General features: G+C 38.3%; 3 non-coding genes across 3 annotated transcripts; 2 read left to right on the top strand and 1 right to left on the bottom strand.

Annotated features, from left to right (window-relative positions):
- Positions 1–8715: 8715 nt before the first annotated feature.
- On the top strand, positions 8716–8789 carry Trnan-guu (transfer RNA asparagine (anticodon GUU)). Its single transcript has one exon. It is a non-coding gene; the product is annotated as a tRNA-Asn (tRNA).
- A 5613-nt stretch (positions 8790–14402) lies between these two features.
- On the top strand, positions 14403–14475 carry Trnaa-agc (transfer RNA alanine (anticodon AGC)). Its single transcript has one exon. It is a non-coding gene; the product is annotated as a tRNA-Ala (tRNA).
- Positions 14476–16991: 2516 nt separating this feature from the next.
- Positions 16992–17064, bottom strand: Trnai-gau (transfer RNA isoleucine (anticodon GAU)). Its single transcript has one exon. It is a non-coding gene; the product is annotated as a tRNA-Ile (tRNA).
- Positions 17065–17141: the final 77 nt, after the last annotated feature.

Genomic DNA, 17141 nt, shown 5'->3' with positions numbered 1-17141 from the left:
GGAGGGGCCACTTTTCCAGTGGAGAGACAAACCAGATCTTGCTGCACGTTGCTGAATGGGTCAAGCCAGTGACTTTGGAACATTACTACCAGGGACTTAACATCCATCTCATCTCTTACAATTCTGGTTTTCTGGAGATCGGTGTGCTGGCAAATTGATTTGTTCAAGTCTAACATGTCCTTCATCAGCTTCAGGAAGATACTGCGTTATTCGGCAACCGGATAGTACTTGCTCACCGCTCCCGCTTTAAGGCTTAATACTTTGGTGCCCCTTTCTGTCTGCGTCTTTATTTACATTTTCTTCGCATGTTTGGAACGACAGGAAATTTTCCAAAAGGGTTGTCCTCCCCTATCTGGACTGTACATCCTCCAGATTTTAGATATTTGAAAGCTTCTGGGTGTTCTTCTTCCAGGTGAGACATCTCAGAGACATATGCCGACAATTAACGAGCATAGTTAAGATTGTCATTTTTCTAATGGCTGATGGATGTAGCTCCCAATCTCCCTTTCTGGATTCTCTCAGCAAATTCAGAAGAATCCCTACCATATCAATATAAGACATTCAGAAGCTAGACAGCTTCCCATTACTGCCACGAAGATAGTCCAGGTACTTGTCATAAAGCACAGTGAACTCTGAGAACCGTTGACTTGACATGACTGTATCGAATTCCCTCTGACATTTATCATACTGGTTATTTATCCCCTTAAAACCTTTCACGTCTCAATAAGCAACCAAAATTCCAGCACAAATGAGTCCTACGTACCTGTCGAGGGAGCCGCCATCTTGGATTTACCCATGATGTAATGTGAATTACACTGTTGGTTCTTTTCTTGTTTGTCGTCTAATCCTTTCACAAATTTTTACTTCTGACAACTCCGAGGGAAAAAATACAAATTTTTTCCTCTTTTTTACTATCTAAAGATCTCACAAAACGATCGTGCCCATATATTTAAGGAATTTTATTCTGAGCCTCGTTTCTATGCTGAAGCCATTTTTTTGGGAAATTTTAAATCGAAAAATCTCTATCAAAGCTGCTCATCCACAAAGGTTATCATACAAATTGAAAAACACCTTAGGCAGTAGTATCACATGATGACACTTAGATTTTGTCCTTCGGTTTGGTACCGAAAAGTGGCCTGGCCATTGACTAAAAGCTTCCCCGTTTACCTGAAATTCTCGAACCTCGAAGCTATTGTATATAGTCTCAGAGTATTAATTTACACATTTCATCTGAATATGATTTTTTTTTTTTTTGTCAATCATGAAAAATGAATTTGAAGCATCTTCCAGGAGATTTATTGTGCTATTTTTTGTTCAGATCCGTCACAATTATTATGCATTTCCTGCTTGTCTTACGTCACCATTTTACTTTTGTGTCTCGCCTGTTGATCTAGTGACACGATTCTCGCTTCGGGTGCGAGAGGTCCCGAGTTCGAATCCCGGACAGGCCCCTATTGCCCATGATTGTATACAAGTTATTGCTAAAGGTGTAGGAGAGAATATCTAGAAAGACGACTCCAAAAATTTCTTATCCAATTACTTTTCTTTCAGCTTGTTTTAAATCACCTTCAATTAATTCAATTTTCAATAGCGACGATGAATACCTATATAAATGTTCTGAGTTGTTTCTTGGTACGCACAGATACCAATTTTCTAAATTTTTAAAGAACATCAGCCAAAGTTCCGATTTTGTCTTGAGATATTTTCATAGAATCGAATATTTATACAGGTTTTTACCATCGCCATAGAAAATTAAATTAATTGAATGTGCCTTAAGACAATTGTTGGAAAAATTTAATTGGTGGTCTGAGTTCGAAGAGAACAACGACAACAACGAACAACCACACGTTCTTCAATACAATTTCAAAATGGCCTTTATTCGCCTCATCAATTCTTGAGCAAGTTAATTAATAACGATACACGCGAGTTATAAAAGTAGCGTAAGCCTCGGTATCCGCTTGGTCATCCTTTCCTTGGACATTTGGGGTCGGTTATTTACACGAGCTCTAACCCAAACCGTGGTTTTACGCAATAAATAGGCCTTGGGGATTCTCTATAGGAGGGTTGATTTAATTGCGTAAATGTCCCTCCACCATTAGCTTTTGACCCTTTTGACACAAAAACTAACTGTTCAGATACAAAGTTTGCCTGAGGTGAAGATGGCGTAGAACGCGGTTTTGTTAAAGAGTGGCTAAACTTTGTTTAAATAACCAGATGTTGAAGTTTACAAATGAGATTCATAGTCAACACTTTACAAGCTTGTTCCAAGGAATAAACAAAAGAATACCGGTACCTCCCGCATGCAAAGCAAGCGCTCTACCATTTTAGCTAATTCCCCAATCCAATAATCAATAATTCAGTATTATCTTGACAGATCAGTTTTATTGAGTATATATGAGAGACGTGATATGATAAAAAATAATTCTTCAGTCGGCAAAGCGTGATGCAGATAACGAGATGGTTAGTACGATCAAACACACGCACCAACAACGGACCTAATAAGTCTTTGTCTGTTTTGTCTAGTGTACTGATTGTTGTAGTTTTTCTTAAAAAAGAGAGAGGGTCACCGTATTGGTTTTCGTTCGATAGGCTGTCCTTCGTGTGATAAAATAGCCTTGCACTTCTCCTTAGAGTTCTGATAGCCCGTGGCCGGCCATGAATGATCTCGGGCTGAAGGATGACTAGCCAAGTCACTCGTCCCTATGGGTCGGTTTCCTGTAAACTGTTGTCCGCAGTGAGTTAAAACTTGAAATGTTAATAAAATATCTACAGGAACAGTGGTAAACCATGTGATTAACGGGTTGGGGAATTGGCTCAAATCGTTAAGCGCCCGCTTAGCATATGGGGGGTACCAGGATGGATGCCTGAATTCTCCATTTAGATTTTAGTATTTTTATCCTAAAATAGGATAATACTCTTTGTAACAATTAGTGTTCCCTACACATCAAGTGTTGACAATTTATCGCCACAAATTTAAAACAAACGCCTCCTGTGCAACCCAATGGAAGAAATACGTAAATTTGAAAAAAAGACCATAAGCCTCAATAAACACAGGGCAATTATTAGCGTCATTGAGAATAGCAAGTTATTCAAAAGAAGAATCAGAAAATTGGAATCAGAGCGAGTAAAAGATTAAAGATAGTCCAGTTAAAACTTTTGACTCAGCTCCTTGCCTTACACCGGCTCTTCAGCTTTGGATATAAACAACTCTAACTCTTTTAAATCTCCGGGAAAAAGTAAAGCTAAAAGGCAAAAAATTACCGCTAACAGCAATAATGGGCAAAGGCATGCGACGTCTTTAGGCTCAGTCAGCAGAGTGTGGTGCGTGAGTTCGACCCCTAACCAATTTTTTCCCTCATCTATGAAACTGTTTTTTTCCTTATATGTTATGAAATTCCATCACAATGTACCTCATCAGTTACACTTGACTACCAAAATTCTCCTAGGGCACAGTAAATAATTCCAAAAAAGAGGTCGTTGGCGTTTCTTTATTCTTCTGCGAAGTGAGAAGAAAAGTGGACAAAAACAAATTATATTCGTTCACAACCTGTCAAATCAACGATAACCGAATTGTTGAAGCTTTAAACCACACGCTGACATCAAACTTAACAGAAGATACATGGAAAGACAAAATGTTAATTGATCGTTATCCCAACTGATAAGTATACCAGCCTTGTGAAATTGGTCATGAAGTGACCAACGTCGTCGCTATAATCAACCCGAAATCTTTTAAAAGTTAAGCATGAACACTTTGGAACTTGCGGATAGATAATTTGTTGTGGCATATAATTACAAATGCTCAGTACAAAACTGTAGCCACCTAATCTTCTGGCCAGCGGTGGAATCTGCATAATTAGGATTTGCTTTTGCTCTGGGAAGAAAAAGGGATATAAATGTCTCGGATAGATATTTTATTCAGATTAAGTACCGACTTTTCGATTAGAGGAGCTTTATCGGAAAGGAAATCTGGTCTCCCGCGTGACAAGCGAGGATACTCACAACTATACTACCAAAGTCTTACGAGAGACAAGATATGGATGGAAGGCTAGCGCAACTTTCCGCTTGTATTTAGTAAACACCACTCGCTTTGGAACTACTGTTGGAAAAGTTAACTGATCGTAATCCTTACTGTTACACTTGCCAGTAATAATAATAGGAATAGATTGTACAAACACTAAGTCAACAACAGGGAAAGTGGAATACGTCACTAACATGGACGACCGGTAAGGAGCGATCATTTGCTTACACACCTGCTACCAGCTACGCATCAAAACAACAGTAACATGTTTTTTAAGGGTTTCGTATAACTGGCCTCTTGATCTAGTGATTCTCGCTTTGGGTGCGTGAGGCCCTTGGTTCGACTCCCGGTCAAGCCCGTTTTGTCGTGGAATTTGATGTAAGCAGAATTTCGTTCCTACATTTAGGTAGTTTAAGACGAAAGAAAGACTAACTTGAGCGATGTAGTAAAAACTAGAAAACATATATCGTGAATATCATATTTTGCTTCGCTCCAAACAGGCTACTCTATTTGCAAGAAACAAAGCCAAAACTCTTTGTTCTTCGGATGAAAGAGCTTCAAAGGAAGGACTAAAGCGCGGCATCAAGATAAATGCAAGAGATCAACGTCTTACACGGATGTTTGATATCCACTACCATCAAAGAAAATACAAATGAAGATTTCAAATTTTCTCTGAAATAACTGCTTTTGCGAAATTACTGCATGTGGAATTTATTTCTTGCGTGTGCATATAGCAATTTTACGCGCACACGTTGCGGACCAATTCTTTTCATTTCGTTCTTGGTTTCTGTTGGGAGGGATGAACATCACTCGTGCAAATCCCGACAAATATTCACAAGAATGAGGTTGAAAATGGAAATAATAGTTACGTCGATAGCGGAAATACGAACACGAGTAAATAGTGCAGCGAAGGTGTCATACCAACAAGTTTATTCATCTGGTCTTTATACGAGCATAATGAGAACGATACAGACAGAGTAGACACCAGTAAGCACGTCTTTTAGTTTATCTCAGCCCCAAAATACTCAGAAAAAAATTCAACGAATAGTTATAAAACTTGGATTTCTGATGTTGCAGACGATTGTGACAATCTTTTGTTTCTGGCAGGGCCCAAACCTGCGACCCTCCGTGTATTAGGATGACGTGATTACCATTACACTAAAGAAATTTACAGGTTATTACTTTTGTGGCATTTACGGCATGTTTATAATGCCTTGTTTCGATTAAGCTAACGAATAAGCAGAATTTGTTGCTGACTAGCTGATGAAGTTGGGCTGTCAGGGTGTCACGCGAGTTACGCACGCTCGAACGTTTCATTTTAAGTTCATGTTTGGTAGTCATCATCAATTTTCAACAAAATCATAGACAGCAGAAAGATGTCGAAGTTTAAATTTAAATTTTTTACTTCATACGAGCAAATTTTGCGATTTTTTGCCACACGTGCACGTAATTTTTCATCCTGTCTTAGTTTTCTGTGGTACGAATCCCGGCATACAGGGCTTGACAAGGCCAAATCAAATTACAAGACGGAAAGACTGTTCTCGAGTAGATGATGTAGCAAAGTTTTCATTCCAACAAGTGTCGTTTGTTGATCTGAAGTCTGCATGAACATAAAGAAACCGTTCAGACTGACTCGCAAACCGGTAAGTGTTTCTTAGTTTACCTCAGCCTCAGTATACTTAGAAAGAATGAGGTTCTCATGAAAAGAAGAGTATCACAAAACTGAAATTTAATTTTAATTAATTATATTTAGTTTATTTTAGTTAATTTATTTTATTTAATTACTGAATTTAGAATTATTAATTATTCTCACAAGGAAGAATAAATAATTCACTGGAGGTAAAAATGTTTAATACAGTTTGTAACGATTGTGAAGGCTGCACATATTGCCGTGGTGTCTGCCCATCCTCCGACCAAAATGGTTATATATCGAAAGTAATTCTAGCAGATAACCACTACACTACAGAAACTTTGGCGGTACTCACAATTAAATTTTTAGAATTATATCTTTTTAAAATCAAAAATGAATAAATGAATAAGTGACGAGGAAAAACAGGTGATTCACACGAAAGTTAAACTCTACCTAGTAAGAAGATCTCGCCGTGGAATTTTTAAGGAAAAGTGGCCACAGTTAGGTGCAAAAGAAGCCCTAAATGAGTATCCATACAGACAAGCCTTTGAGAATATGAATCAAGCAGTACATACATCAATTAAATAAGCATGTCTTTTAGTCATTCTTTTGAAGAGTAGTTTAGCCATGCCATCTTTTTCCTTATGCGTTCAAATTTTTACTATTTTTCGGCAATATAATTGACAGATAATCACCTTGAAAGTGAACAAAGATAACTTATGCTAGGACCTCGATTAGATTTTTATCTCATCCGACCTTGGCTGCCTTAATAAAATAGATGAAAAACGTGATCACGGATTTATTTTGGTATATTCTATATCCTTCGTGGCCCATCGAAAAATCAGCTTTATCCTGTCTTTTTCTGAGGTTTCTGTGACACAGATGACATTCCTTTTAGGGAATCTCGACAAAATTTAACTTACAAACAGTAGGTGAACCTGTGCTCAAATTAGGTCTTTTAGTATTTCGGTCCATCTCAGACTAAATGACTTCTTAAAAAGAAAGGTTATCATGAGTTTTTGATAGAATTTGAAAACTAAAGAAGATTTTAAAACACAGACGCATCAATATAGTTAAGCTCAAGTAAATGCCTTCAACCCCCTCTGATTAATGAAATACACGATTTAGGAATAATATTGTGAGCCTAATTGAAGGCACTAGCTTTAATTATTAAAATTGAAGTATATTCAGGCGGTGCACAAGCACAAGCACCTTCTTTCTCAAACGAAGCATCACGAGTATATAGGCAAGATGGAGAACCCGGGTACCTCTTGCATGTTACACGGGTGCTCTACGACTTGAGCTAATTTGAAGACGCTCTCTCCGCTGCGTTCATTGTACTTAGTCTTCAATTTCATGAATCGAATCTATCGCTGGGTGAACTCGACCTCATAAAAAGACAAAAAGATGGAAATGGTCGTTCAGTTATGATATTAAAAGATAATCTATTTGGAGAATCCGGGTATCGATCCCGATAGTTCTCGCGTGTAAAGCGGACGCTCTACCTTTTGTTAGACAACTTTTCTAACTTTTCCTAGATCCACTTAACAATGAAAATATGCCAAAAAAGTTTCTTTTGATATTGCTTTGATATTTTCCTGTTTGACAAACTATCTTTTGTCCCTTTGAAATGTAATCTGTTATTATTTCAAGTCAGAATAAAATTATTTAAGAACTATTTTATTATCTATTTTTTCCAAAATAACGTAAGGAAGGCAAAAATGAAAATTCGTACTTAATGCGTTATATTTTGCAAAATTTTAAGACTATTACTTGACCCTGAGTGTACTGAAAACACATACAAATGAATCAACTATCCACATCTCCCCTAAAGATCACGAGAAACAGTGAAGCATGCGCAACGATTTAATTTGAACCTTGAAAGCATCACAAGGTTTGAGTTAACTCTAGCTTCTTTCCTTTGCATGTTTCGGTTAGACAAATCAAGCCAGGGGTTGGTTGTTTTTTATAAAACGAAAAACGAAAAAAAGAAACAAATATGGAAGGTTCACATTTGCAATTTTTAAGCTTATGATGTTTCAAAGTTTAAATCAAATCTTTGCTTCACTAACAAGAGAGATAAAGCAAAAATGGTATTTCTTTCAGTCTGTAACAACTTTTTTTAAAATTGCGTGTGGTTACTTAAATGATACTTACCTTGCCAATGGAGTGTTCAAATACCAAAGATGATATTCATGAGTTTTTGGGACAAGGTTCAACACCCAGCATTGGGTATTCATTACATTACCATACATCACACAAATTGGAGGTACTTGACTTCCATTTTCTTGTGCAAGAATAGAAAGAAAGAAAGAAAGTCAGTAGCTCAACGTTTCATTTCTATAATAAGTTACTCTAACCGAAATCTTCAAGCCTTGGTACTATTCCTTGTTACATGTAAGCGATGAAGGCCAGCAGTTCCAGGTTTCTGTACACATCGCCTTCTTTACTGTTCATCAATCTCCTCTAGAAACTGATATTTGGCACATGCTTTGGCACTACAAGTAGGTAGTAACATAATAGGCTTTGCTATTGCAGCTGGAATGTTTGTCTGCGATGGAACGCATAGCACATATAATTACTTCATCCTTTTTTAATTCAGTATTTTCATGTTCTGTCAACTAAATATTAAACAGAAGGTTACTTGTTATTGGGAAATATTTTCATCAAAATAAATTAAACTCTGTTGAATGTTTCCGATCATGATAAAGCAACCACAACGGGCAATGGTCATTCTTCTGACCTTTGATCAAAAGCCAGTCAGCTTTGCTCAAACGAGCCCTTGAAATATGGCTGACCATCAGAGGTTTGTGCGTCCAAATATGGGCAAAAAGCAAAATGTAATACAATGGAGAATCCGGGTTTCGACTTCCGCATACAAAGCGGGCGCTCCGCCACTTGATATACAGTTACAAAAATTGCATTGCGTGATGGTTTTGTCGTGTAAAGTCGAATTTGAAATACAAAGGGGGAGAAGAAAAGAAAAGAAATCTTCCAGTCATGACTTGAACTTGCCACATTTCAAGAGTGTAGCCTTTCTACGAATTTCTAATCCTAACTTTGCACAGTCTCCGTGGCGCAATCGGTCAGCGCGTTCGGCTGTTAACCGAAAGGTTGGTGGTTCAATCCCACCCGGGGACGATTCCTTTTGCTTTCAAATGTTATGATTGCCAGGCAATGCCATTGACAGATAATCAGCTTGAAAGCAAACAAAGATTACCTACGCTTGTTCTCGATTGCTTTTTGCTGTTTTTATCTGACTTTGGTTGCCTTGATTGAATGAACGAAAAACGTTATCAAGCTTTTCTTTAGTTAAATCATGTGGCAGATGAAACTGATTGCCAGTCCATTCCACTGTTCCAGTCGAAGTCTTTTAGACTAGAGTGCATCTACAATGCATTCTCCTTGACTTTGCGCGAGAAACAATTAGTTCTCGATCGCTAATCTTTGCTTCTTTTCCAAGGCAGGAGGAGGTCTGGATGCAAGCGAAGCAGCTGCTTAAACCTCGTCCCTTTATAATATCTTGCATGAGTCTCTAAAACTGAGCAACATTAGAGAGTTAATGATGTTTTTGTTGGTGATCGTCGTGGTAACGGACGTTTGTTATATGACGTTTCTGGTCGTCAATGGCATCTAAACTGGTAAAGCAATTTCAAAAAAAAAAAAAAGAAAACGGACTACGGCTAATACATGGTGTACATCTGCCAACGTTTTTTGCGATGATCGGAAACTATGATCATGGCAAAGAACATTTAATTAACTTCACCTGTCTCTATTGTAGTTTGCTCAAAGAGATCCTAAAATAGTGCCAGCTTGTAGCAACGATTTCCTTCGATTTCAGATTTGTCTTTTTCTAAATCAAAATTATTGCTTGGGTTGCAGTTGGTTGGAGCGCCCATTTAGTAGCATCGCAGGTTTAGATATCAACTCTCCAATGTTAGCAAAGACATCTGGGGCAGAAAAGAAATCAAATTGACACTATGGTGAACTCATGGCTGTTGGTCTAATGGCATTACTCTCGCTTTGGGTGCGGGGTCCCGGGGTCGACTCCCGGAGATGCCCGTTTTGTTGTGGAATATGATGCGAACAGAGTTTTTGATCTATAAATAATTAAATGCAGGAAATCACCGTCTTACACGGATGTTTGATATCCATTCCTAAATTTTCTCAGATATGCCGGACTGCTTTTGCGAAATTACTGCATGTGAAATTTATCTCATGAGTGTACATATTGCGATTCTACGCGCACACGTGTACTCGTTGCGCACCTGTTTTTTTCATTTTGTTCTTGGTTTCTGTTGGGAGCATTGAACAGCACTCGTGCGAATCCCAACAAATAATTGCAAGACGGAGGTTAAGTAAATGGTGCAGGAAAGGTGTCATACCAACAAGTTTATTCATCTGGTCTTTACACGAGCATAGACAGGACAATCCAGACTGAGTAGCCACCGGTAAGCGCGTTTTTAGTTAACTCACCATCAAAATACTCAGGAAAAAAAATTATTATGATAAGAGGATGATGATGAAACTTGGATTTCTTATAGTGCAAACGATTGTGGCAAAAGTTGTTTCGACTTTGGTTGCCTTGATAAAATGAATGAAAAACGTGATCACGGAATTTTTTCAGTAAATCCTTCGTTAGGAGAATGTTCTCTTCTATTCCACTGTTCCTCTCGTAGTCTTGGGTGCATCTACAATGAATCTAATCGACTTTTCGTCAGAAACAATAAGATTCACGATCACTTAACTTTGCTTCTTTTCCAAGGCAGGACTGAAGTCTGAATACAGGCAAAGCAGCTGCTTTAGCCTTGTCCCTTCATGATCAGTGACATAATGGTGAACTCGTGGCTGTTTAACTTAAAGGGGTTCGATTCCCCGCAGGGAAGATGGCTACTTTATTTACAGGAGATTAGAAAAATTCCCATTTCAAAATTCCCGGACCAATGGATAACACTCTCCCGATCTGCTGGGCATAGTCTTACGATACAAAACGCTTTATCTCAATTCTTAAAGATTATGACACTAATAAACGAGAATTTGTCTTTGCCATCCTTAGCGTTTTTGCTAACCGAAGGACCGTTTCGCTTAAAAAGCTAATCAAAAGCTCCAGTATTAATCGCGAAGGTGGCTCCTCCAGCCCCAAGGCTATGGAAATTAACCTTAAAAACGTCTGTGAGTTCTCTAAAAGCGTTTTCAACAAGTTCTCTGCCTCTCGTGTAAACAATCCCCTAGCCCCGTACTTTCTGTTTTGAACAAAGTGTAGCAAGAACTTTAAACGAAAGTAGATTTTCAGAGGTCAATTTGTGAAGCTGATACGTAACCCTCTTAAGTCTTGACAGGACAAGTCGGAAGATCTGACCTTGCGATAATAATCCACGACCCATCTTGGAATTGGTCCGTCTTGGAAGATTCTAAGAAAAATAGAAACATACGAGGGAAAACCTTTACATCGCACACCTTTATATGGCGTAATTCACTTAGACGGGAAACCCCGCGTAACTAATTCAGCAAAGAGCGACTGGTCTGAGAACAAAAAGAGACGGAAATTCATCTTTTATATTTGATATCATGAGGGCTTGTAAGATCTCGGGGGTCACAGGATCTTTTTCGAACTTTGGCCTACTCAACCTTCTCTGAAATGCATTGACCATTAAATAACCAGAGGGTGTGTAGACATTTTTGATGAACCAACCATTCGCTGCGCCTAATCAATGCTGTAGACAGTGTTAATAATTGGAATCGGAGAATATGTTTCATTGAGTAAGCACTGTGAGTAAACTGCGACCTAAAAGGATTGACAGGTAAACAGCAAACATAATATGATGAAGCCCATCCTTTGCAACGTTTGAACCCTGCGAGGTAGGTACGCACAGTGCCATTCGCTTTGAAAGCCAGAACGGTGCTCTTTACCATGCAAGTTGTAGATTGCAGATGCTCGGGGACTGAGGAGAAAAATTTTGTCTTTATTTCAGACTAGAGCACAACTGAAAATAAATAATGCTTACAGACAGAGGACAAACAAGAGAAAACACCCACCAGATAACAAAAGGGTGAATACACTAAATATTAAAAGTAAATAGTTATTGGTAAATAAATGAATAGACAGATAACCAATTAGATTAATAACTGAATGAATAGGTACTTCGGTGTATATATGAATAAATAAATCAATAAATAATTATGAAAAAAAGAGTAAGAAACCTCATGACAGAAAGCGTTTGAAAATTCATTGATAGTTGAAGGGGATCTTAGAGATTACTTTTCTTTTTTTCGGTTCTTTTGTAAGTTTTGCCGGGTATTGCTGCTCCTAACTTGAAAAGACGCCGTCTCTCTAGTCTGGTAAATTTGACCGCGAAATTACGTATTCACTAAGGTTTGCTTGGTTAAAGCGGGGGCACTAGAAAAGAGAGGAGTCTCGCATTTCTGTTTTCCGTCAGCATCTTCCTGTGTGTTCTTTACAATACAGCTATGCTAAGTGGAGGCTCCTTTAATTTCTAAGCAGTCACTTTAGCAAACACGTAGCACAATTAGTCTTGTGTAGCATTTGGTTTATAAATACAACAAAGGAGGCTAGGCGCTATTCTCTATACCGTACAAGAACGTAGCCCGGTAATTCAGCAACTCGGGTGTGAATCAAAGAAATAAAGAATTTGTATTCATTCTGAAAAGAAAAAGGCAAAATGAAAGATTTTAAATTCATTTTTTATGAATGCCACAAAGAGGTTTTAATGAGATAAAATAAGACTTTTTCTGGTCAGCTGGAAAAGTAGTAAAGTTAAGTGGTCGTGAACCTTATTGTTTCTAACCTAGTCAGTGAGAATACATGGTAGATACACTCAAGACTACAAAAGAAACAGTGGAATAGAAGAGAAAATTCGCCTGACAAAGGATATACCGAAAGAAATCCGTGATCACGTTTTCATTCATTTTATCAAGGCAGCCTAACATACTTGGGTAATCTTTTCTCACTTTCAAGGTTTTTATCTGTCATTGTGTTGCCGAAAAATAATAACATTTGAACGCATAAGTAAAAGGATGGCATGACTGCGCTAATCTTCAGAAGAATGCCCAAAAAACATGCTTGCTTTATTGATATGTGGAATGGAACCTCACTTAAGGAGGGCCTTTTTGCACCTCGAATGTGTCCACTTTTCCTTAAAATTACATCGCGAAAAATTACAAAGGAGAGTTTAATTTCCATATGAATCACCTTGCATGTTTTTTCTTGTCACTTATTCATTTATTCTTATCCATGCGGTTTCTGTAGTGTAGTGGTTATCACGTGGAAGATCATAGGTTCGAGCCCTGCCAGAAACATTTTCGATAATGAATTAAATTTTAGTTTTGTAATACTCTTTTCATGAGAACCTTATCCTGTCTGAGTATGTAAGAAACACTTACCGGTTCGCGAGTCAGTCTGAAGGGTTTTTTTATGCTCATGCAGACTTCAGACCAACAAACGACAGGACAGCAATTGATGGTTGTTGATCGGTACTGTTCAAGTATAATTTGTCATCTTGAATTTCATCGCCTTTCTACAATTGTCGAAATTGCCGTTTCTGCACATTAAAACACCCACACAGAAAAAGCTTTATTTACGTTTTGACTATTTGACCAGAACTATTTAATTGCATTTGCATCATTTTAAAAATAATGAAAAGTTTGTAATTCAACAACTTTTTGTCGGAGTTTCACGACGGGTTTGAAGTTATTTTGTCTCATTTGTCTTTCCTTCGTCCTAAATTAGCCAAATGAAGGAACGAAAGCTCTGCTCACATCATATTCCACGACGAAACGGGTCTGCCTGGGAGTCGAACCCGCGACCTCTCGCCAAAAGCGACAATCATGCCACTGGACCAACAGGCCAGGTAATGTGAAGACCGTAAAAAAATTATTACTATTGTTTTGACGCGTAGCAGGTAGCAGGTGTGTAGTCAAATGATCGCTCCTTACCGGTCGTCCACGTTAGTAGCACTTTCCCTGTTGTCGTCTGATACTATGTACAATCTATTCCAATTGCCTTTTCGTTGGGATAGAGGCGTTCCATTCCGATAGAGCTCTTTTACACGAAAAGTCTGTACTTAATCTGAATAAAATCTCTATCCGAGACATTTATAACCTTTTCTTTCCAGATCAAGAGCAAGTTCTAATTGTACAGATTCTACCGCTAGCCAAAATATTAGGTGGCTACAGTCTTGTATGGTCTTAAGCGTGCAGAGCCGACTCAGTTGTATTTTTAAATCAAACATGTCACCCAGGGCAAAACGTAATAATTTATTAATTAATTAATAATAATTTTAAGTTTTAACTCAATGTGGACAACAATTTACAGGAAACCGATCCATACTGACAAATGACTTGGCTACACATCCTTCAGCCCGACATCATTCAAGGCCGGCCATCAGGACTCTAAGGAGACGTGCAAGGCTACTTTATTACACGAAGGACAGCCTATCCAGCGAAAAAAAATACGTTAACCCTCTCTTTTGTTTAAGAAAAAACTACAACAACGACTACACTCGACAAAACAGACAAAGACCTTCTAGGTCCGTTACGTTTTTGCTGCGTGTGTTTGATCGTACTCACCACCTCGTTATCCGCACCACGCTTTGCCGACTGAAGAATTATTTTTTATCATATTACGTCTCTCATATTTACTCAGTAAAATTGATCTGTCAAGATAATTCTGAATTATTGATTCTAAACAAGGGGGCCGGATACCCTCTATTCCTGAAAAGTAAGAAGTCAGACATTGGGGAATTAGCTCAAATGGTAGAGCGCCCGCTTAGCATGCGGGAGGTACTGGGATCGATACCCGGATTCTCCAATTCCCTCCCTGATTCTTTTGTTTATTCTTTAGAAAAAACTTGCCTTGTAAAGTGTTGACTAAGCATCTCTTTTGTCAACTTAAACGGCTGGTTATTTAAACAAAGTTTAGCCACCCTTTAACAAAACCGCGTTCTAAGCCATCTTCACCTCAGACAAACTTTTTATCTGAACATTTATTTTTGTGTCAAAAGGGCCGAAAGCTGATAGTGGAAGGACATTTATTCAATTAAATCAACCCTCTTATAGAGAATCCGAGGCCTACTGACTGCGTAAAACCACGGTTTGGTTTAGATCTCGTGCAAATAACCACCCCAAATATCCAAGGAAAGGATGACCAAGCGGATACCGAGGCTTACGCTGCTTTTTTATCGTTATTAATTAACTTGCTCAAGAATTGATGAGGAGGATAAAGACCATTTTGAAATTGTGTCTACGAAATTGTTGTTCTCTTCGAACTCAGACTACCAATTAAATTTTGACCAACAATTGTCTTAAGGCACTTTCAGTTAATTCAATTTTCTACGGCGACGTTAAAACCTGTATGAATATTCGATTCTTTGAAAATATCTTAAGACAAAATGGGAAGTTTGGCTAATGTTCTTTAAAAATTTAGAAAATTGGTATATGTGTGTACCAAGAAACAACTCGAAACATTTATATAGGTATTCACCGTCGCTATTGAAAATTGAATTAATTGAATTTGATTTAAAACAAACGAAAAAAGGTAACTGGATAAGAAGACATCTTTGGAGTCTTTCCTACACCTTTAAGTAAGTCAATAAAGAAACCAAAACTTGTATGTAATCATAGGCACTAGGGGCCATAGACCCGGGACCTCTCGCACCCGAAGCGAGAATCATGCCACTAGACCAACATGCCAGTCACAATAATAAAATGGTGACGTGATACAAGCAGGAAATGCAAAATTAATGTGACGTGTCTGAAAAGAAAAGGGCACAATGAATGTCCTGGAAATGCTTCAAATTCAGTTTTCATGAGTGACAAAAAAATATCTTAATTAGATGAAATGTGTGAATGAATAATGAATCTCTGAGACTGTATACCATAGCTCTGAAGATCGAGAATTTCAGGTAAATGGGGAAGCTTTGATATTGCAAGAGCCACGGTTGCATTCAGTCGCTTACCCTAGCCCATCTTACTTCGACTTCTTTCCTTCCCTGTACGACCTGCTCACAAGGAGACAAGCTTTGGGTTTGCAAACATTGAAATTGGCACAGATATTAAGCAAGTTGTATGTGATAGCGATCGTGATAGTAACAAAGATCACTTGTGTCTCTGGAAGGGCCTGCGACCTTCCGCGTGTGAGGCGGACGTGATAACCACTACAATACAGGAACCTTAACTACGAAAAGTTATTAAGCAAGTTGTATGTGATAGCGATCGTGATAGTGACAAAAGATCACTTGTGTCTCTGGAAGGGCCTGCGACCTTCCGCGTGTGAGGCGGACGTGATAACCACTACAATACAGGAACCTTAACTACGAAAAGTTACTAAGCAATTTGCATCTGATAGCGATCGTGATAGTGACAAAAGATCACTTGTGTCCCTGGAAGGGCGTGCGACCTTCCGTGTGTGAGGCGGACGTGACAACCACTACACTAAAGGAACCTTAACTACAAAAAGTTATTAAGCAAGTTGTATGTGATGACGATCGTGATAGTGACAAAAGATCACTTGTGTCTCTGGCAGGGCCTGCGACCTTCCGCCACAGAGACTTTAACTACAAAAAGTTATTTATCGTATCAAACTGAAATAATTAGATAAAGTAATAGAAAAAATAGAAAATACTACATGATTATCTACACAGAACTAAAACTAGAATATTTTCAAGTAGTTTTAAGCAGTTTTACTAGATTAATTTAAGGTGCCTTTGAAAACAGTTTCCGTTGGAGCTCCACTCGAGGTTCAAACCAAACTCTCGATGAAGGATCATCGATATAAACAAGCCTTTGAAGCCTTTGAGAATCAGAGTTAAACAACATATTGAAGATTTTTCTCCAATAGGCGCTGAAAAATCACTTTTGGACAGCGGTGGTTTTCGTGTTGTGGTGCTTGGGACGTACCCTAACCCTAAACTCTGAGCCTTACCAAAAGATCAAAGCGTATCAACGTAATTGTTCTTTTTGCTCCAAATAAATAAAAGAGAAAGAGAAAAGACCAAACTGTGTCATTGAAGCTGATCTTTTGAGTGTACTTCACCAAATTTTAATATCGGCCAGATCTGAAAAAAGTAGAGGGAGGGCATGAAAATAAGCTTAGGAAAACGAACGTTTTGGTCTAAACTAGAATCAGGCTTTGAAAAACTTGTTTGCACGTCCCCACGAAGAATTCCTACGTGGACGAATACCCCTGTTGTTGAAGATTATAAATCAATAAATTTATAAAAGTTATCATCACATGCAAGTAAAATACAGACACATAGATGAAATGGAAAGTCAGTTACAAATTAGTGTTTTATTCAGATGGCTTTATAGAGACAAAAAAGTATTCCCTGGTCCGTGTGAGGATCGAACTCACGACCTTGGCGTTATCAGCACCACGCTCTACCGACTGAGCTAACGGATCATGCACATGAGAAATCTTAAAAGGGCAAATAATTGAAAATCCGGGTATCGATCCCTGCACCTTCCTAGTTGTGCACC

Source organism: Pocillopora damicornis, chromosome 13, assembly GCF_964200805.1.
Source record: "Pocillopora damicornis chromosome 13, jaPocDami1.2, whole genome shotgun sequence".
Lineage (NCBI taxonomy): Eukaryota > Metazoa > Cnidaria > Anthozoa > Scleractinia > Pocilloporidae > Pocillopora > Pocillopora damicornis.
Note: the sequence above shows the minus strand (reverse complement) of the source record. Positions and strands in the feature narration are given on the sequence as shown.